This window comes from Equus quagga, chromosome 14, assembly GCF_021613505.1.
Source record: "Equus quagga isolate Etosha38 chromosome 14, UCLA_HA_Equagga_1.0, whole genome shotgun sequence".
NCBI lineage: Eukaryota > Metazoa > Chordata > Mammalia > Perissodactyla > Equidae > Equus > Equus quagga.
In genome coordinates this window covers 49,407,309-49,431,235 of record NC_060280.1, presented here as the reverse complement: position 1 = coordinate 49,431,235, position 23,927 = coordinate 49,407,309, and the positions used below count along the sequence as shown (strand labels likewise).

General features: G+C 35.6%; 1 pseudogene; it reads right to left on the bottom strand.

The window, feature by feature from the left end:
- Positions 1-2,493: 2,493 nt before the first annotated feature.
- The window catches only part of LOC124225569 (uncharacterized), a 74,528-nt pseudogene continuing 53,094 nt past the window's right edge, over positions 2,494-23,927 (bottom strand).

Here is a 23,927-nt window from a genome sequence, read left to right as displayed (position 1 = left end):
AGAGAAAATACTGTCAAGCCAAAGTGAGTTCAAGGCTCCAAGGGACCAGTGTATCCCAAAATGCCTGAAATCATAGGTGAGATGGAGAGGATGTAATTCAAAGTATCAAAGTTTCCTGTAGCAGTCCACCAGTCATACCAAGCTGATCTGCTCATGTTTGAAACATAAATATTCCTGTGCTAATGACTTTCAGGGAATGCAATCTCTACAAAAGACTTCATGCACAACAACTAGAGAGATATTCTGTAGATTCCACCCTGCAACTGTCCTTAATAGTCACCACTTTCTTCTCTACCGTCTCTTCTAGTTTTCCATCACACTCAACAAGGGATGTACCTAGAAAAATTTGTTTTCCTGGTTATGTGACATAAACTTTCATGCCTGTGTGATCTGCATCTTTGATGGTCTTGCCCTTATCACTCCATGTTTCCTGCAATTGCCCATTCACCATTTGCACTAGGCGTGGAAGCAAGAAGAAATGCCATATTGAATACCTCAAATTCACATATGCATCCATTTTGTACAAGCAGTCCCACCTCCCCATGATAATCACTGTGTATTTCCTCTGCCAATAGAATAACTTCTTTTTTTTGTCTTCCGGTCCACTGGCCTGAGAAACACAAAGTAACTAGGTGGTAGTTTAAGCTTCAGATTTAGGTATCTATCTGCTTTACCACCCGGATCCCCCTTCAAGACTGAAAGATTTATTCTTTTAGCTGTAGAAACTTTATGGGCTCACAGCCAGTCCTCTTGGGGACTTGCCCTTGGCTGCAAAGACAGCCATTTTTGGAAAGATCGGGCTTCCTTTCCTGAAAACCTATATTAAAGACTGATCGGTGCAGGGGTATAAAGGTCCAGCCTCCTCACTCCACATTGTGACAACTCTGAAGGCTTTCCCAGTTTTATAGCACTTCATGGAGTGTGCTAAGACACTGTATGACTGCACTGCAGCCCAGCTCCTCTCTTTGCCCAATCTTGATTCTTTTCTGTCCCCCAGACTTATTGATTGTAAGAGCTGTACTAGGTGTATCCAGAGAAAGATAACATATATACTGATATATATATATATGTGTATATATATATATACATATACACACACACAAGACAATATAAACAAGATTTATTATAAGATATTGGCTCACGTGATCATTGAGACTAGGAAATCCAATGATATGCAGTGTGCAAGCTGGAGACCCAGGAAAGCCAATAGTGTAGTTCAAATGCCTGAGAACTAGAGAGCTGATGGTATAGATTCCAGTTTGAGTCTGAAGGCTTGAGAGCCACAAGTGACGAAGGGAGGAGAATATAAACATCCTAGTTTAACAATCTGGCAGTGAATTTGACTTTCCTCTGCCTTTTTGTTCTATTAGGCCCTCAATGGATTGGATGATGCTCACCCACTTTGGGGAGGGCCATCAGCTTTATTCAGTCCACCAATTCAAATGCTAATCTCCTATGGAAACATCCTCACAGGCACACCCAGAGTTAATGTTTAAGCAGAAAGCAGGGTACTCCATGGCTTAGTCAAATTGGCCCATAAATTAACCATCACAAATCCACCCCTTGTCAACTTGACTCCCATATGCATCTCCTTAAACCATACTTAATATCCAAATAAAGACAATAGCAAGATCATAATTCCACCCAACATGATACAACTATCCTGTGTACAACTGAAAATGTACTAACCCTTCCTCAGAATAGGAAGTAGAGTCCTGAGTGATGTTCACTCTTCTCTTTGATATCATATAACTTCAACACTATGGTACAAAATTAATAATACTTAAAGGCCGTGATATAAAGTCAATATGTTACATGATAAGGTAATAAGAGAAGAAAGAAAACAAAGATGTGCTTATATATATATCTACTTCTATATATGTGTATATATATATATATGTATATGCTTGCACACACACACACAAATGTATTCATAACAAACTAAGAGGATATATACTCATGACAATTATGGTCTTTGTTTCTGTAACTGGTGACAAGAGATTTTCCCGTATTGAGGTATATGGGGTAACTATTTGGGTCCAAAACTGATTTGCCTTGAACAAAAAAAGCCTGACTTATGGTCTATCAAACATACATTGTACATCTGCTTGAATCTTTCAAGTAAAGAATGCACTCTCTTAAGATACGAATGTACACTTCCCCTCCCCTCCTACACCCCATTGTTAATGCTCTGTTGCTAACACCCATATTAATCGCTTTCCCAACGTCAGGGTCTTGTTGACCTGGTGATTTGTAACTGAATATCTTTTTGAAACTTTGATAGATGTGTATCCTGGGCTTGTTTAATATATGTTCTTTGTTCCAAAAACATATAAGACTGTACTGAAAACCATGTTTCTCTGGAATGCTTTCTTCTTTTCTGGAAAAGGCCGTCCCAGGTTGTAATCCTCACTCTGGCTCAAGTAAAACTCACCCTATTTCTCTTATCTATGGAAAGGTTATTGGTTATTTTGTGTCAACACTGGTCAGTGGTTATAGCTGTTATTTATAATTGTTTTCTTCCATTATCCATTCCATATTCCCTGTGCCTTCGGGAAGCACCTCAGTATTCTCAGGTTTTTAACTGATGGGGTGAACCAAACCTTCATTCGTGAAGCGTATGGGCCATTAGTAGTTCTGCCTGGAGGGGCTGTTTTAATTTTCCATTGACCTTAATTACAGGGCATGGTAATACTAGGGATCTCCTGTATTCCAGACATGTTCTTTCTTCGCTCGACTGTGGAGTAGTAGTACAGTTTCCCACTTGGTAGTCAGGATCAATCACTACAGCCAGCACAGTAACTCCTTTCTTTGCCTGTTGATTTAGAGGCATGAGGAGACCACAGAGGCTGGGCAGCAGTCTTAACTTCCAATGCAATGAAATCATTTTTTTTTCCTGATGGAAGCCTTCTTCCCTCTAGACCTTAGATCTCTAGGCCAGCAGAGCACAAAGTTAAGGGAATAGGTAGCAAAAATTTTGCTAATGGATTACAAGGGGTAATTATGGATGGTGCCACTCCCATTTCTACGCCTTGATTCCTGGACCAATGAATCCTGGTTATGGGAGAAACAGCACCATATATTAAATGCTGAACCTATACAAGCTTCTCAAGAACCTTGTCTCAGCCCTGCCACATATTGTCACATAATTGGCACTGTAACAAACTTTAAAAGGCCATTCCATCATTCTATCAAGTTAGCTGCATCAGGGTGGTGGAGAACATGGTAGGACCAATGAATTCCATAAGCATAGGTCCATTCCTGTACTTCCTTTGCTGTGAAGTGAGTTCTTTGATCTGCAACAATGCTGTGTACCACACCATGACAGTGGAGAAACCATCCTGTAAGTCAATAAATGGTAGTTTTGAAAGAAGCATTGCATGCAGACAAGCCAATTTCATTTCCAGAGTAAATGCCTATTCCAGTAGGGACAAAATGTTGCTCTTCCATGATGGAAAAGGTCCAATATAATCAACTCATTATCAGGTAACTTTCTAATCACCCTGTGGAAGAGTGCCAAATCTGGGTCTCAGTGTTCATTTCTGCTGCTGGGAGATTGGGCACTCAGCAGTGGTGATAGCCAGGTCAACCTTGGGGAGTGGAAGGTCATGTTGCTGAAGCCACACATAACCTCCATCCCTAACACCTTGGCACTTTATTCACATCCCTTTGGTCAATGACAAGGGTGGCTGGAGAAAGAGGTTGACTGGTATCCACAGACTATTCTCTTGATTATTAAAATTCTCCTCTGCTGAGGTCACCCTTTAGAGAGTATTCACATGGGACATAAATACATTTACATTTTTGCCTATTCAAAGAAGTCTATCTATATACCTCTTCCCCAAATTTCCTTGTCACTAATTTTTCAATAATGTGCCTTCCAAGTCTGCCTATCCAGCTAAACTATTTGCCCCAGCCCATGAATCTTTTCAGATGTGTATATAATTTCTGGCCATTTCTCCTTCCAAACAAAGTGAACAGCCAGGTGCACTGGTCAAAGTTCTGCCCACTGGGAAGATTTTCTTTCACCACTGTTCTTCAGCAATATCCCAGAAAGGGTGGATGGTGATGCAGCTGTCCACTTTCATGTGGTGCCTGCACCAACTGTGAACCAGGCCCAGGTTTTCTCTTCCTTTGTCAACTGATTGTAGAGAATTCCTCATGAGACCATAGGTGTAGGCTAGCAGAGAGAAGGCAGCATAGTGTGAATGGGGACCATGGGCTGCTTCTTTATGTAACTCACTTGTGCCTTCAGGACCTGCTTGGGCCCGATCATGTATATACCAGTTCCTTTTGATGATGGAGTGCTGTTGTGCATGCCCAACTTTATGAATTGGTAGGTCAGATAAAACCCAGTTCATGATGGACAGTTCAGGTTGCATGGTATCTTGGAGGTCCATAGTTAAGCATTCAGTTTCTACTAAGGCCCAGTAGCAGGCCAAAAGTTGTTTCTCAAAAGAAGAGTAGTTATCTGCAGTGAATGTTAGGACTTGGCTCCAAAATTCTAACTGCTTATACTGCGATTCACCTATAGGGGCCTGACAGAGGATCTAAACATAATCCCTTCAATAGAAAAAAGTACATACTTATAGGTCCTAAATTAGTAGCACTATTTAAGAGTTTAAGATTATTTGATCCACTGGCATGGAATTTGACTTAGTATACATGCTACATACATGCTGTAACAAGTAGCATGTCCTGTATACATTCAGGACATAGCATACATGCTAAATCACTAAATATTGTATAGCCCTATTCCAAAATAGGTAAAATATTTGACTTCAGAAACAAATAGGTGGAAGTAAATCCCTGTGCCAATACTATTAGTCACAGCGACGTATCCGGGGAATTTGTGCTTTCTGTCTACACAATGGGTTCTGTATGTATGTTTAGAGGTCCTGGTTCCAAGAAAAGGAATCCATTATTGAAATTTATTTGCCTTAAAATCAGTTCATTGGTCTTATACTGTATCCTCTGCCAAGAAATTAGTTAATCTAGGAAATTAGATAATCTACAGCCTCTTTCATGGAAGCACTGGCAGAAATGCTGAGGTTCTTAAAAGGCAAATTGGTGTCTGGAGTAGCTGTCAATTCTGATAAAGACAAATTGCCCACTCCAGTTCAGAGAAAAAGTGTGATGTAATCATTTTGCTATCAAATAGCTAGCTAGTCTCTTTGAGGGATGATACCATACAAAGTGATTGGCTGCCGACAGGATGAGCATTGAGCAACGTGAGTAACTAGAATAGTCTTGGGAAAGAGAAGCCTGTGCTTTTGTGCCTACAAATAGCCACCATGGTCACACCATTTTGGGATCAGTGGGCCAACACTGGAGTGACTGAGAAGAGAGGATGTTTCATATCCACATGATGAGTCATCCTGTCTCCCTGATTGTTGAGTGTCTCCTTTGTGGAGGATGCTTTCTGATGTTAAATAATAAGAGGTATAACTGTGTCCCCATTTCACATATATAAGTCTACTCACTTGTTTCTTTCCCATACTTCTTTGTCTCTGATTGTCCAATCTTTCTCCCTCCAGACTAATGACCGGCCAGCCAAGCCATTTTCCCTGGTCAGGATTCTGTGTACACGTATACCTCAAACTATTCTCTTTCCACATACAACAAATGACTAAATAAAATACTCAAAGCTCTTCTTTCATAGAGGATTTTCCCTCAACTCTTTCCTTTAGGGCTATCCCTGAGTGGTAGAGCCATCCCCTGAGTGGGGAAGTAGTTAAGTCACACCAATGTTTTAAGACAGATTTAAGTTTGTCTTATCCTCCAGAACAGGACCATAGACAACCTCCTGTAAGTCAACAGATGTGCGCTGAAGAAGAGATGTTGCTATGACAGAGATAGGTGACATGAGAAGCTTGGCCACTGGTTCCTGAAAATTATTTGTGTCTTCTGAAATATCTGAGGAATGATTTCAAAGCCACTTTTTCCATCATGCAATGGATTGCTGCTGCACCTATTCGATGTTATGGCTCAAAGAAATGACAATACTAAGTTCATGATAGGCAGTCCTGGGCATATTTTCATTTGATGATGAATGGTCAGATGCTCAGTCTTTACAAAGGCCTAAGACTATGGCAAGAGCTTCTATTTTTTTCTTTCAAAAGGCAGTTATTTCGGGAATGATCAAAGCATGGCTTTCTCCAGAATCTTAGGGCATCTTTGTTGTAAATTTTCTATATATTTCACTCTCTAGCACACGTGTATTAAAAGGGTACCCAGAGTACTTACACATTCATATTTACTATGTTTACTTTTCATTTCATCATCACGGTGGATCAGTGTACTGCACAAAATTTAAAAATGATTAAGATCTCCCTGTGTTTTCTGAGGCAAGAGAATGTTTGACACTGTTCTTCCTATGTAACGGAGAACTGCTTTGATCTTTTCTATTGAGGGAAATTGAAAAGAAAGTATTTCCAGGTCAGCAGGCACATATTAAGGACCAGAAGCTACGTTGATCTGTTTCTACAAAAATACCACATTAAGCATAGTGTCCGAACTCCTTGATTGGTTTGGAATTTAAAGGGACTAAATAGTGAATTGGATGAAGACATTATGGGACCACCCATTTTCCCTCCTCTGGTTTTGGAGAATTGTGTTAACCTCTGAAATTCCCCCTGGAAACCTTCTGATGTATGATCTTGGGTGGCCTTTGAAGAGAGATATCCCAGGGTCTTCTTTCAACAATGTCTTCACAGATCAGGAAACAAATACCAGATTTCTGTAAGTTCCTAAGTATTTACCAACTAATTATTCACACGGTGACTGAGGAAATACCCAGGAAAATGGCATCACTTTATAGTCGCTAGGATTCCAATTATCACCTGGCTTTCACAATTTCCCACTCTAAATGGGAGGAAGTAGCATTTTAGATTACTCACCTGACACCAGTTTCTCTCAGATCCTTTTCTAACAAAGAGCCTTTGAATAATTTGGGTATTCTCCTATAGCTGATAAAAGTTATCTGTATATTATTGTGATATTATAAGTGGTATTTATTTATATATTTATATAAAATATATTTATATATTTCCTTCTTAAAAATATATAAATATATTCCACATCCCATATAATCAATGGGCTCTCAGCTTTATTACCAAATTGTTCATTTTGTCTTTTGACATCAACCTACCATCTATACAACAATCAATGAGCATATTTTACTTTCCTCTTTCCAGCTCCCTTTATCTCTCTCTCATTTTTTTACATGTTCATTATCTGTACTTTGTCAGAATACGTAACTTTTAATTAAATATTTTCTTTTGTCTTTGTCTCTACCCTTGCTTTGATGTTAGAATTACAATTAGTTATACTAAATGCTCACCATCAGTACTTTTGCTGAGGTTTACCCACACCTCTTTTGATTGAGGGGAGCACGTTCTCTAGTATATTCCCCAAGAAAATTCATGAGTATAGTGTTATTTGAATCCTTGATGTTTACAGCTTATTTTTAGTAATAGCTTTAATACTAGGAGGAGAGCTTTGCCAGATATTCTATTCTTGATTCACACCTTTTTCCTTAAATTACTGCTGTATTGTCATGATTGCGTTGCCTTTGAATTTGGCACCAGTCTGACACCAGTATAATTCTCTTGTTTGTGTTTGTGTATACATATACACAAATAGCAGAATAAATAATATGAGAATTTCATATGACCTTGTTAATACTGGTTACTAGTCTTACACCAATTGTTATTTGTACTTCTTCTTAGGCAATTCCTTATATTTTATCAGATCTATTAGTATATTGAACTGTCTTTTACATTACACAAAAGATTTATGATAATCTGATAACCACAAATTCATATTTAAGCTAATTAAATTAACTGCAGTATAACATAAATGAATTTCTCTAAGTCACTAAGTTTTATGGTGGTTTGTTGGACAGTAAGATCTATCTAATACAGAATTGGGACCTAGAAGAGAGTTATTGCCATAACAAAAGCTTAAATTATGTGACATTGGCATTGAGCTATAGATAGGGGCTAGAGAAGATTACTAGAAAAATGACAACCCACATTGGATAGTCTTGAAACAATTGGTAAAACAGTCACCTGCTGTAAATTAAAATATAGGAAATATACCCAGTGAACTTTTGGAACTGAGTAATGAAGTTTTTTGAAGTAGAATGTTGAAAGTGTGAGCTAGTTGTATTTTATTTCCATATGGCAATATCCCAAAAGAAATAGAAGAACTAAAGAAAAACTATCTAATTTATAAGCAGAATTTATAGAAGAAATATAGAGGGTCATAACTTACTAAGTTGGGAAATAAAACCATTTCTCATATCCGACTTTTCAAATCAAGGTTGCTGTTGGGAAGATATAGACTCAGCCTAAAATTCAAATCAAAGATGTGGGTGTAGGACCTCTTTTACAAGACTTTTGAAATAATTAAAGTGGTGCCCAGTAGAGACTCTTCTAAAGCAAATTCTGTTAGGAATCATAAGGCCATTGGCCCACAATATAAGGTCACTGGCTTACACTCAAAGTAGCTCAATTAAGTCTGAAAGAGAGGGTGGTCTAAAGTGAATTGTGGACTTGAATCAGACTCATGAGCAGATCACAAAATTTTTCAGTTATCAAAAGTTCTATAAGCCTGTACTAAAAGACATTGGAATTGTTGAAAGTTCAAAAAAATTAAAAAAAAAAAACCAAGGCTCACATTGGCCTCCAATTTTCTATAGACTAGAACAACTTTCCGAAAATTGGTCAAAAGCATATTTCCAAATTCTGTTTTAAAATTGGTCAAGGTAGAGAAAGAAAGACATCCCAGATGGATGAGAGCATAACCGAAAAAAGCTCTGAGGGAATAGGGTCCTAAATAAGGACTATTTTCTTCCTGTGAAGTAAGGAGACCAGGTAAAGTGGACTGGTGAAATTTCAAAAGTGCTCTGGTTCAGTGACATGCATGAGCTTCATTTTGAGTTTTTTTTGTGGGGGGGGGAAGATTGGCCCTACTAACATCCGTGCCCATCTTCCCCTACTTTATATGTGGGATGCCTGCCACAGCATGGCTTGATAAGCTATGCGTGGGTCCATGTCTGGGATCTGAACCAGTGAACCCCAGGCTGCCAAAGTGGAGCACATGAACTTAACCACTACGCCACTGGGCCAGCCCTTCCTTTAATTTTTTAATGGAAGTGTTTACTACTGTTACCCTGTCCATGTTTCACCATTGTATATACAGTACTAGAATTCGGGGGAAACTTTGTTTTTTCAGTTTATGTTTGTCAGAATCAAAGTGCCATATCTCAAGAACTACATCCAAATCTGATGCAGAAAATGATATACTTGTTCACTGAGACTACTGTCATGATTGGAAGTAACTTTTGGGAATTCTGAGATGGAGCTGAACATGTTTAGCTGTGAGATATTCATGAATAAATGCGGCCAGAGATTGGCCATAAAAATGGTCCCAGTTCCACCCCCTTCTAAGTCTACACCTATTACAATATGCCTTTGCAGCTTTTCCCATCAAAAAGGGTAGTCTTGGGGCCAGCCTGGTGGTGTAATGGTTAACTTCACATGCTTGTCTTCAGTAGCCCAGGGTTTGCAAGTTCAGGTCCCAGATGCAGACCTACACACCCCTAATCCAGCCACGCTGTGGAGGTTTCCCACATATACAGATGTTAGCTCCAGCGACAATCTTCCTCAAGCTAAAAGAAGAAGCCTGGCAAAAGATGTTAGCTCAGGGTCAATCTTCCTCACCAAAAAACAAAAACAAAAACAACTTTCCTAAGACTTAAGTCTAGGAGTGCCGTCTGACTTATTTTCGTCACAATGCAGCAGAAATGAAGGGCTCACACAAGATTATAAGACTAGAGAAAACCCTCAGAGTCACAGCTGCTTTTCAAAGGAAATCATGAGCACATACTAAAAAAGCTCGTGCCTGGGGATATGTGCAGGGCACTGAAAGTGTCTGCAATATTTTCATGTATAATATTTTGTGCTTTGTTGATCTGTTTCTTTCTAAAGTTGTAACATCCGATATCAGTTTCCAGACTGATTTTCTCATTTCATAAAATATAGTCAAGCTTTAAATTCAAATCCGAGAAATTATCTTCTTTACTATGATTCTGTTGACATTTTGATTGCTGTAGGTTGTGGCTTATAGTATTCAAAAGTCTGTATATTTGTCTCTCTCTTTATTTGGCTTTTCAACATTATGACACCCCATGTCTGCTTCTATATTCAATAAGGCTGTAGCACACTGCTGAGATATTCCTTGTGATTAGTAATAAGAAAATAAATATGGATACCTTAAAAATCTTAATGATATTCCCAGATATTTTTAACATATGCAATATTAGAAAAATATGCTAGCAACAAACAGATATACATTAAATTGTTTTTCTAACATCGTATAACGAAACTCTTTTCTAAGAACTGATTGTAATTTAGGAAACTCACTTCTTGTACCATCTCTGAAGTTAGACCCCAGAGCAAAGACATTTAGAGAAATATGCAGACAATATACTCTTTCTAGAAATTTGTTCTCCTAAAGTCATTGACTTGAAGAGACTAACCAGGATGATTTTTCCTTATAAGAACTAATTTTCCTTGTGTAAATTTGTTTAAATAAAACCAATAAAATTTTGACATGTGCAGGATTTTTCTTTTTTTCTTTGCCACAAGCAAGAACATTGACTTTCATGACGTTTTCTCCCACAGAGGACTGATGAAGAACTCTTTACATTTTACACACTAATTGAAAGTAGAAAATATTTCTTAATATTGGGTCAATGCAATATTACTTGAAATTTAGAGCCTTACTTTTATTAAATTGAACCACATTTACTTTATTACTTTCCATGAGGAGAGAATGGCATATTTAAAGACTAGAAGGTGTAATTGTTTTTCTTAGTTTATCAAAGGGGTTATGTTAGTGTTTTGTGAAAATATATGACAAAAGGATGTACAAATTTTTTTTTTAAAGATTGGCATCTGAGCTAACATCTGTTACCAATCTTCTTTGTTTTTTTTTTACCTTCTTCTCCCCAAAGCCCCCCCAGTACATAATTGTATATTCTAGTTGTGAGTGCCTCTCATTGTGCTATGTGGGATGCCACCTCAGCATGGCTTGATGAGCAGTGCCATGTCAGCACCCAGGATCCAAACTGGTGAACCCTGGACTGCTGAAGCGGAGAGCATGAACTTAGCCACTTGGCCATGGGGCCGGCCCCAGAGTGTAAAAATTTTAAAATAATTCCATATGTTTCTTAAGTCTCAACAAATATACAATTAATAAAATACTACTTAAAATCTCTCTCTATATATATCTATATATATTCCTACTAAGGGCGACTACATACAGAAATTAGAAAAGGCCACATAATAAAACATGTCAGTTGAGGGATTACTTTTTGAAGAAAAATGTAAAATAATCATAAAATGTCTTGCAGGAGTTTCTTAAAGAACTTGTATTATTTTGCTAGACTCAATCAGTATGCTATGAAATAATCCAAATAATACAATATTCTATCATCGGATATTAACATTGACGAATGGGGAAACAGGAGTGAAAAAAGAGAAAGAAAATGAAGAATGTATTTGGAGAGAATACAAGAAATAAAATAGAGCAACATAGGGGAAAATAAGAGAGACACACATAAAGAATGATATCTCAAAAGTACAAATAATATCAAATACACTATTTACACATACAAATACTTTTTTTACAGTGATGTGAAAAAATAAACAGAATTTCAAAGATGTTGCATGCTTTTACTTTATGCTTCAGAGGCCGTCATTAGTTCTTTTCTTTTTTTTTTTTTGGTGAGGAAAATTTGCCCTGAGCTAATACATGTGCTAATTCTCCTCTATTTTTTTGTATGTGGGACACTGCCACAGCACGGCTTGATGAGCAGTGTGTAGGTCTGTGCCCAGGATCCGAACCCATGAAGCCTGAGCCGCCAAAGCCTGTGTGTGAACTTAACCACTATGCCACTGGGCCAACCCCCTGTCATCAGTTGTTGATGTTCAAATAATGAATGGACAGTTTGAGCTTATAATGAGTAATCAAATATTTTTTCTTAAACTTTATTGAATCAATAAAACTCACAGTTTAAGATAACAGGTCAATGCATATTGACAAATAATACACCCACATAATCATCACCTCAATAAAGTTAAACAATATTTTTATCTCCACAAAATGTTTCACTGTATTTCTGTTTAATCGATTTCATACACCCACTCCAACTACCTACCACCTCAGGCAACCATTGATCTTGATTTGCTTTCTATTACTTTGCTTGTTTGAGAATTTCGTGTAAATGAAATCATACAGTATACATTATTTTTCCGGTATCTTTGAGCAAAGTGTCTTAGGGACTCATCAGTGTTGTGTGACTCAGAAGTTCATTACTTTTGATTACTCAGTAGTATTTTACTGTATGAGTGTACAATAATTTTTTAATTCACCCCCCTATTGATGAAAAAAGCTCTTTCTAGTTTTTGGCTATAAAAATTCCATAATCAGAATTGTATGAATATATATATATATATATATGTTCATTTAATATATATATATGTATTTTACAAATATGTATATATATGTAATGATTTATACACACATATATATGGTAAATTTTAAGTAGTGGAATTGGTGGGTAATATAGTGAGTATATGATTATCATTGTTAGGAAACTGTGGAAATCTTTTCCAATGTGGGTATACTATTTTATATTCCCTACCAGCGAATTATGACAGTTCAAGTTGCTCCACTACCTCCCTAACACATAGTATTATCACATTTTTTATTTTAGCTGTTCTGGTGGGTTTGACTTGGTATTAATTTGGATGTTTGGAGACAAATTATGTTGATCATCTTTTCATACATATTTGAGAATCTTATATCTCATTTTGAAAAATGTATCTCCTATTATTTGGCCCCCTTTTTATAGGTTGTTTGTCTATTATGGACTTCTAAGTGTTCTCTACATATTCTGGAAATGAGTACTTTATATGTGTGTGTTGAGTATTTTCTCCCAGTTGTGATTTGCCTTTTAATTTCCTTAATGATGTCTTTTGAAGAATGGAATTATTGAATTTTTATTAAGTTCCTTTTATCAATATTTCATTTTTGCTGAGTTTTGTTTGTTGTCATTCTAAGAAAGCTTTATCTACTCCAGAGTTACAAAAAAGATTCTACTATGTTATTTCCAGAAGATTTATTATTTTAGCTTTTATATTTATGTCTATTATTCATCTCAAATTCAATATTGTTTATGGATTTAGAAAATGTTTGAGATTCTTTTTTTTTCTATAGAGGTATTCAGTTGTTACAGCACCAAATGCTGAAAAGATTATCTTTTCCCACATTGTTTTACCTGGGTGTCTTTTCCAAAAATCATCTAAATATATATGCATATACTTCAATATTTGTAATTTATATTATGTTGCATTTATCCATTTGTCTGTGTGTATACAAATGCCATGTTCTCTTCATTTTTGTAGCTTTATAGTATGTCTTTAAATAAAGTGTTGTGAGTCCTCCAAATGAGTTTTTTTTCCTATCAAAATTGTTTTGACTGTTCTAGGCTGTTTTGTTTGCAACACAAGTTTCGGAGTCAGTTTGTCAGATACAAAAATGTTGAGTTTTAGTATTAAATTTGCAGATCAATTTGTGGGAATTAACATCTTGACTATGTTGAGTCTTCCAAAGAATGAACAATATCTGTTTTTCTGTTTATTTAAATCATATTTAAATTTTCTTTCTACTTTTTGTAGTTTTTTAATAAAGGTCTTGCACAATCTTTTTTAAGTTTATCCTAAATATTTTACATATAGTGATGCTATTTTAAATGATACCTTAAATTTTCATTTTCCAATTTTATGCTGGTAGAGAGAAATCTACTGTTTTTTGTATCCATATCTCATACTCTATGAAATTGCTTATTTTTGTAGGTTTTTAGAGTTATTGTTTTTCCATTCCAATCTGTATACCATTCTTTCCTTTCATTGCCTCAATAAAATTGCCTGAGAAAATATTGTACTGGCTGGGACTTTCAGTCCAGTAGCATGAAAAAACTAGGAAAAAAAGGAGGAGACGAGATATCCTTTTCTTGTTCCAGAATTCAGTAGGAAAACACTGATTCTTTCACTTCCAAGTATAATATTAGCTGCAAGTTTATTTAGATGCCCTTAATCATATTACACTTCTTTCAATACCCAGTTCATAAAGAATTTTCATGATGAATGTGTGTGGAATATTGTCAAATATGTTCCCCACATTTCTTGAGATGGTGTTTTTCTTCTGCTGCTTCTTTCTATGAATGTGGTGTACTGAATTAACATTCCTGGCTTACACCCTACTTCTTCGTTATGTATTATCCTTCTTATATATTAATGCATTGAATTTGTCATTCTTTTCTTAAGTTGTTATTGTTGTTTTAAGATTTGGCTCTCAGGAAATACTGACTTCACAGAATGAGGTGGAAACTGTTCCCTCTTCCTCTCTTTAAGGAAAGAGGGTTTGTAAATTTGGTATTTATTTTTAAAAGTTTGATAGAATTCACTAGTGTACCTATCTGGACCTGAAGTTGTCTTTAGTGGAAGGTTCTAATTACATATTCAATTCATTTATTATATATAATGCTATTTAGTTAGTATCTTCTTGTGTCAGTTTTATTAACTTGTTTTTTCAAAAAATTGGATAATTCCATATAAATTGTGTAATTTATTAGCATAAAACTGTTCATCAAATTATCTCAATATCATTTTCATATATGTAATAATATCTCTAGTGATATTTCTTCTTTGTTTTCTGATACTTATAACTTGGGGTTTCCCAAATTTTTCTGTTGTTGTTAAATCAATCCAGCTAGAGGTTTATCAATTGTATTGATTTTCTTTTTCAAATAATTGGCTTTTGCTATTTTTGAAATAATTTTTCTTTGTTTTCTATTGTATTTATTTCCATTCTTATTTTTATTTTTGACTTATATCTTGCATTGAGTTTAATTTACCCTTCCTTTTCTGGCTTCTTAAGGCAGAAATTTAGATAATTAACTTAAATTTTATTCTTTTCTAATATAAATGTGAAAACCTATTCATTACCCTTAAAGCACTACTCTAGATGTATACTAAAATTTTGATATGTTGTGTTTTAATGATCACTTAGTTTATAGTATTTTCAAATTCCTCGTGATTTTTAAACTGATTTCTAACTTAAATTTGTTTTGGTGAAAGAACATTCTGCATATGATTTCAAACCTTTAAAATTTATTGATACTTGTTTTATGGCCTAGTATATTATGTACATCAGCCAATGTTCAATGTACATTCTAAAAGAATGTGTACTTTGTCATCGCTTATGTCATGTTCTATAAGGGTCAGTTAGGCCAATTTGGTTGGCAGTGTTTTCCCAGTTTATCCTTACTGACATTCTCTCCACTGTTATCAATTGCTAAGAGAGAAGTGTTGAAATCTCCAGCTATATTTGTGAATTTGCTAAGGTGCAGGCACATTTAAAACTGTTTTCTCTTCTTCATGAAATGATACTTTTATTATTATAAAACATTTTTGTTTATCTTTGGTAAATTATTTGTTCTAAATTCTAATTTGTCGAATTAAATATAGCCTTCATATAATTAGTGTTTACATGTAATATCTTTTTCCATATTTACAAGTTTTACCTATCTGTACCTTTGTAATTTAATGACCTTCTTGTGGAAAGCTTGTGGTTGCATCTTATGTTTGTATACTGCCTGATGATATTTGCCTTTTTGTTGAATTGTTGAAATTAGTCCTATCATTATATTTATGTTTATATTGGAGTTAATACTACCATTTGCTATTTATTTTCTTTATGTCTCAATTTTTTCTTATTCCATTCTCCCTATCTGCATTGCCTACTTTTGGATTGAAAACTGTTTCATATCAAATTTTTAATCCTCTATTGGATTATCAGCTAGACCTCTTTGCTTTATTCTTTTAGTTGTTTCTGTAAGGTTTACAGTATACACTGTTAAATTATTATGGTATACCTTCAAATATTATTATATTTATTATTAATATATCATATATCACTTCATTTATACTGTAAGAACCTTTGAACAATGTACTTTCATTTCCCCAATCCATCTTTTGTGCTTCTGTTATAATATATATTACTGCTACTTACAATTTAAACCTTACAATACAGTGTTATCCTAGAGGTTAGTTCTAGGGTTCATCATAATCATAACAGATGAATGACTTCAGGAAGACACATCACCATGTTTTTCTCCCTTTATTAGTACTGTGTGGTCCAAGTACCAGTATAATTGCTATTGCCTGGGAGTCTGTTATGAATGCAGCATCTCAGTTCCCATTCATATGTACTGAATCAAAAGCCATAGTTTAATAATATCCCCAAGTTATATGTATGCATTTTAAAGATTTAGAATCATTATTTTAATATACTTTGAAAAGCGATTTTACAAGAACACTATGATCAATAAAGACTAACTAAATGAGTTTTTTGGTACTATCACAGCCATGGCATTTCTGGGGAGGATTTTCTGGTTCCTTTTAGGGATTTGTAGTTCCTTCACTTTAGGCTTCTTTTCCAGATTTTTCAGGGATATTTTTAATTTAACTGGATCTTATATCACCATCCCCCTCACAATAAATATAGCCAAATTCAATTTCCTTGACAGTTTTCCAGAAATAATTATCTGCTTTGCTCCAAGAGAATCCCTAGATTCTCATATAAATTTGAGGTAAAGAAAAAGATCATGTTATTTCCTGATTCTGCCTTGAAGTGCTTGCAAATATCTTAGAGATAAAAGTTAATGGTCAAAGACTTATATCTTGCATAGTAGCTTTGCAGAAAGGGAGTTAGCAATCCAGAATGCTATATAACTGCAATCTTAGACTTGGCACATTAGTCTCTTGATGAACCAGGGGAGTAGCTGATCCTCCCTGAACTATATATGAGGACATGGTAAAACAAGACAGGAAGTCATATTTTCACCACATTGTATTATTACAGCCACAAGCTATGAACCTGTGCCCCGTTCACATCAGTTAAGGAATTGAAATTCTCCCATCTGATGAAAGTTACAGGAGTGAACAAGGCTGCTGGCCGACGTTCTGCTGGTCCTTTATTATGCCATTGGCAGTGCTGGTGCTCCTTAATCATGCAGCATAACAACTTCAAAGTTAAGTGTTGAGGACCCTTGACTTCCCAAAGTTTGACATGTATCTGTACTAGATTCATATCTGTTATCTCACGGTATTCTAAGAACAACGGCAATATCATACTTACTAATGCTTTTCTATCTATGAATTTCTCAAAAAAATAGCGCAAAGTATTTTCTTTGTTCAACTGTATAAATTTTATCAACCAGAAAATTTTATTGTACGTGCTATTTTCTCAACTATATCAACTTATTTATTCATTCAGAGAATATTTTTGAGCTTTGATAGATATGCCAGGAAATTCATGGAGTGCTGGGTAAAGTATAGAGAACTTTACTGGGACAAAATTTAAAAGACACTATCCCTAATCTCAAAGTCACAGTAATCATGTAGGGAGATGTACAAGAAAACAATTGAAAACATGAATTAAAAATAAAAACTGAGGAAAAAATGAATAGAAGGATACTAAAGTTTATGCAAGTTGAGAGAAATAAACGTCCAGTCAGATCTGAAGAGTACCTGCCATTTTTTCACATTCAAAAAGTCTTAGGTAAATGTATTGGTACTTCTCCTCAGGCATAGTACAACAAAACACAACGATGACCAGGCTATAGGTCTTCTAGGAACTTATCAAAAAATAAAGACAAATGGAAAGAAAGAAACAAGATAGGAAATAATGTAAAAATGTTATTATAATGTGACTCATACCAAACTTCCCCAGTCCCAGTGTGAGGATCCCATTCTTACACACCTCTGGACATACAGCAATGGCAGGGTCAATTCACACCCAAGCAATGAAAATTTTCCGTAAATCTCAGTGTCCAGGACTCACCAAGAAAACCTCCTGGGGGTCCAGAGAAAGAGAAAAGCCTTCTTAAGTCCTTGTTTCTTACCTTGGAATTTCAACTCCATTTCTTACAACTCCTCTCTGCTCATAAATTTGTTATCTTGTTTTGTGGTCTAAAACTATCTCAGAGCACAATATTTTAATAACAAGACATTTTCCAAGTTCTGATATTTTCCAAATTAAATAACAGCATAGTAGGTACAATAACAATCTAGCATGTGTAAGCCAAGTTAGCTCTATTTTACTTCGCTTTCATTTTTAACCACTCCTCCAGTTCCAGGACAGAACAGAAGATCAGCCTGTTCTCCCATTTATTTTGCTCTACGTTCCCTATGATAAATTACCCTAACAAGACAACACAGACACTCACAAAACACAAGTGTACAGACATAGACAGACACACACCTACATTTCCATAAGAACAGAATCAACTGTTTTAATTACCACAGCTTTGTAATACATTTTGAAGTCAGAAAATGTGATGCCTCCAGCTTGTTCTTCTATTTCAGGATTGTTTTGGCTATTTGGGAACTTTTATGGTTCTACATGAATTTTAGGATTTTTTTTTCTTTGAAGAAGAAAATTAGCTCTGAGCTAACTGCTGCCAATCCTCCTCTTTTTGCTGGGGAAGTCTGGCCCTGAGCTAACATCCGTGCCCATGTTCCTCTACCAAAGCATGGCTTTCCAAGTGGGGCAGTGTCTGCACCCGGGATCTGAACCAGTGAACCCCAGACCGCCGAAGCAGAATGTGCGCACTTAACTGCTGTGCCACCAGGCCAGCCCCATTTGTATCTGTAAAAAGCACTGTTGGGAACTGGATAGCGATAGCACTGTATCTCTAAGCAGCTTCTTTAAATGATTGTTAGAATTTACTAGTGAAGCCATCTTGTCAGGACTTTTCTTTGTTGGAAGGTTTTTGATTACTGATTCAAATTCATTATTATTATAGATGCGTTCAGGTTTTCCATTTCCTCATCATTCAGTCTTGGTAGGTTTTGTGTTTTTAGAAGTTTGTCCATCACATCTAAGTTATTCAATCTGTTGCCACATAATTATTTATATTGTTTGCTTATGATCCTTTTAATTTCTGTAGAATTGGTAGTAATGCCCCCACTTCTGTTTTTGATTTTAGCAGTTTGTGTCTTCTTTCTTTTTTTCTTATTCAATGTAGATAAAAGTTGACAAACTTGTTGATTTTTTTGGAGAACGAAACTTTGGTTGTGTTGCTTTTCTTTAGTATTTATTATTCTCCATTTTATTCATCTGTGTTCTAATCTTTATTATTTTCCTCCTTCTGCTAGGTTTGGTTTTAGTTTGTTGTTTTTATAATTCCTTAAAGTGTAAGTTAGGTTGTTGATTTGAGATTTTTCTTCTTTTTTAATGTAAATGTTTACAGTCATAAATTACCCTCTTAGAGCTGCTTTTGCTGCATCCCATGTTTTTGTGTGCTCTGGTTTCATTTTATTTGTCTCAAGACATTTTTTAATCCCCCTTACAATTTTTCTTTAACCCATTGTTTGTTTAAGAGTGCTTGGTTTAATTTCCATATATTTTTAAAGTTTTCAGCTTTCTTTTGCTACCAATTTCTGGTTTCATTACATTGTAATCAAAATAATAGTGTCAGTTTTAATGTCCATATGATATTCATTCTTCCTTCTTTTTCTCTCTCTATGGCAGATTTTCAGATTTTCCTTTTCTTTTTATAAGTACTTAAAAATTATGTCAGGTTGTCTCTAGTTTGTATATTTTCAAATTTATCTTTCTTATTACTTGTGGGACTATACACTATTTTATTCCCTCCATTCATTCTATTCTTTCTTTTTGTACTATTAGGACATGAATGCTGAAGATTGTAGTTTTATTTGTTAGTTTCCCTCAAATGCATGATAATTCTTGGTCATATGCCAATTTTTATATATGAATATTGCCCTATTTTTTTTGTGATAGCCTCATGGTTTCAAAGATTGGAGTTTTCTTCTGGAAGAGGGGCTCCCTGTACTTCAATAGCTAGCTACCTCAGAGGAACACTTACCAACATAGGACTATACTTTGAAGAAACTTCTTCAGGGAAATACCTATGAAGGATAAAGAGGAAGGGACTGGAAAAGGTGGAGTGAGTCTACACAGCCCACTGAAGCTCTGACAATAATGGAGGAGAGAGAGGGAAGGGAGACTGGGTGAAAAGAATCAGACTGTGCCACAGTTCTAAAGAAGGTTCAGTCACGTAGATGGGGAGTCTATAAGCCAGTGTCACCTGCTGAAGGAGTCCTGCTTCAGGAATGCAGGAGGCAGGAATGGGTCTGAGCTAGTAACCCTGCTATGCTCAGATATGGGCTGAAAGTAGTCTGTAGAAAGTATGCCCTCAGCATGGACATGTTCATGAATCCAGGGAGGCAGCAGCAGGGCTGTCAGTCAACAATGCTCCCCATAGCAGGACATCTGAAGAGCACATTCTCATGGCTGCCACACCTGGGAAAATGTTCCTCCTCACCAGCCACAGAATACTTCCCATTTCTTCATCAAGGACTCTTAGCTTGAGGTGGAATTCAGCAGCCATCTATTTCAGCATATGCTTAGATTTGCAGATTATCCTGACTTTATTTCTCTACACATTTTGATCTTTTATTTACTTCTCAAAATTTCTGGTCAATTGATGCCAAAATTCTATGTTTTTGGATGCTTTTATAAATGTGTTATTTTACATTTGTAAGATATGGATTTCTCTCATATGATGGAATTCCATGTGGGTACACTTGTATGCTCATACCAATATTTTGAGCCTGTATCTAGAAATAGTTTATAACAAGAAATATTCTTGTAAATCAATTGCGACACTTTTCAATATACTCATGACTAAGGCCCACTGTAGATATGCTGAAATCAAGAAGGATTATATAATTTGTGGGCAACAGTACAAAATGAAAAGATGGATCTTCTTGTTAAAAAACATGTATTAATAATTGCAAAGTGGCAACCACAGAGCATAAAACCACTGTGGGGCCTTTTTAAGCATGGGGACCCATGCAACTACACAGTTTACACACCCATGGAAAGCTGTCCCTGTCTGTAATAGTTACATGCTCAGAGGATTATGATGCTTTGACTATTATTGTCAGGGAGCTATACCTGCAGAAACAGAATTGTAAAAATCGAATACACTCAATTTATGTTACAAAACTATATATTGCTTCTGTCTTTGAGATTGTTCTATGCATCCAAGTCCTCCCCAAGAATTATGAAGGGGTATCTTTTTACATTTCTATAACTAAATGGGTCCACTTACATGACAGCTCTCAGAAAAAAAGTACAGTGTATCTCAAAATTTTTTTAAAATTATAGAACAGACATTTTAAAGCTTTAAAATACAATTTTTTCCAGCAATCATCATCAGGGGTAAAAACAAACGAACAAATAAACTCTTATTGTGTAGTTTTTCCCACAGGACTGCTGGATCGTACTTTAGTGTAAGGAAACGAGAGCATTAATTTTCCTAATAGAATGTAATGAATATCAAATACTCAAAATGTAACCCAAAATGTTTAAAAACACTTGCTATAGGAAGAACTCAGTCAGTGAGTAAGGCAAAGAAACAGCCATATTAAATCAGAGGCAAACGTCCGCATGTCTGCCCAGTCATTCCCAGTACTAAACAGCGAAGTAGGAAGTCCACATTTTTATTACATAAAATAGGACAGTAATTCTTTCCATAGAACAATAAATAAAACAAACCCAATACTTAAAATCCCAGCTATGTGTGAATGTCATGTGATAAAACACTTGTGAAAACAATAGACTCTCTGGCCCTAGAATAAAAAAATACATATTCAATAAAGAATTATTGCCCTCACCTTACTGTTAAAGAATCAAGGGCTGAGTATTTTGACAGTTACCTCTATCAAATGAATTATCGTTTATTTATGGTTTTGAAGTAGTTATGGGCCTACTTACTGTGGAAAAGGTGATAGAACTGAATGGCACGATCCTAGTGCTACGATTTCGACTCTTTTCTCCCTAGTTTTGCTCACTTGTAGTCATTTATGCCTATTTACATGCTCAGCCAAGTCCTTATGAGTAAGTTCACAGACTCAAATACGTGAGTGGGTTTTGTCTGGAATTATTCTTGTCATAAACCTATATTTGGTGCACCCACATATACCTCAGGAGCTCTATATTTGCAATGTCAACTCATTCCTGCTATGTTGCTCATTCCACAGGACAGGGTTTCTGCTTTAAATTTCTACTTAGGACTCGAATTTCTTTATCTACCTGGATTCCTGCCTGAACTCCAGGTGGCTTAGTTGAACTCTGGTGTTTGTCCACTCTTATTTCCCTTGGAACTCCGGGTCTTATTCTCCTGAACTCATTTGTTGGCTGTAATGGGCATCCAAATATACCCCTGCATTCTTAAAACTGAAGATTATGGGCCTCTACCAAGTATTTCCTGTGGCCTATTCTCAGGCACAAAATTAGAACTCTAGATATTGATGTAAACCAGAGCCACTTCACTGTACATGCTTCATATTTTACCCAAGTTGTCTGTTCCTGTCACTAGTCTGATAGACAAACGTGTGAGTTTTTCAAGTTCTAAAGGCAAAAGCAGTTTTTAAAAAAATTTTATTATTTTATTTTTTTTGAGGAAGATTAGCCCTGAGCTAAGATCTACCACCCATCCTCCTCTTTTTGCTGAGGAAGATTCGCCCTCAGCTAACATCCGTGCTCATCTTCTTCTGCTTTATATGTGGGATGCCTGCCACAGCATGGCTTGATAAGTGGTGCATAGATCCATGCCCAGGATCCAAACCAGCAAAACCCAGGCCACTGAAGCAGAGAGCATAATCTTAACTGCTACACCACTGGGCCTGCCCCCAAAAGTAGTTTTAATATAAATTTCCAACTAGGTGACTACAGGATTTAAAAGTATTAAGAATGAGAATATTATGAAAGGAAATACAACCAAGTGTTTATTGGAAGCATGGCATTTCTAAATTTTTGTTGGATAAACTGGAATAAACTGTAGTAAAGCAATAATATATCTGTAATTTGAAGCAATATACAATAATAAAAATAACAATAATACCATATGAAGTCAGGGTGCAAAAAAAGACACAGCAAGAACACAGAGTTTGCCAGAAAAATAGACAATGACTAAATTTATCAGCTACTTACAAAGAAAAAGAAAGTAGAAGAGCAGAGGTGTGACCTTCAGGACAGTGACTCCACCCACTAATGAATACAAACCAATCAATGCCCTGGAATTTAGCCAATTGATTTCTGATCTTTTTCTCCCTATGTAGTAAAGTTAAGAGACACTGATCTACAACTCCTTTTCAGGTACAAAGTAGGCTGTAGGTTCCAGGATTAATTTTTGAATATTAAATTGGAACTTTTTTCAAAGCATATTTGGAAAATAATTCCACGTTCCAGAATTCCTGGAAAACGAAAGTTACCATAAAACACACTAAAGCTTCTGTTAAGAAACATCATAAAGAAATCTGATAAATTTACTTAACCTTTAACATTCTTTAAGACATTTAAATATGTACTTGTTTTGCTGCCTCATTTTTATTAGACTTCTAGATAATTAATGTTAAGATATGAGATATGATTGTTTTTTTTAATAGCTAACATTTTCTGAGCTCTTACTTCATATTAGACTTTGTGCTAAGCATCATATATGTATGGATAATTTAATTTTAATAGAAATCCTGGACAGTAAATATTAATATGCCTATTTCACAGATGAGGAAACTAAGGCCCTGTAAGATTAAGCAAAGTCACTAGGCCTTTCTTTGAGTAATGCTTTGGAAAATTGGATTTTAGAGATTTTAATCATGTATTATTAGTTTGTGTTCAAGGACATTTGGATTTCATCTGGGGAAAAAGCAACTGCATAGGAAAAAAGAGCAAGTTACAAATAAAGATAACAAATAATG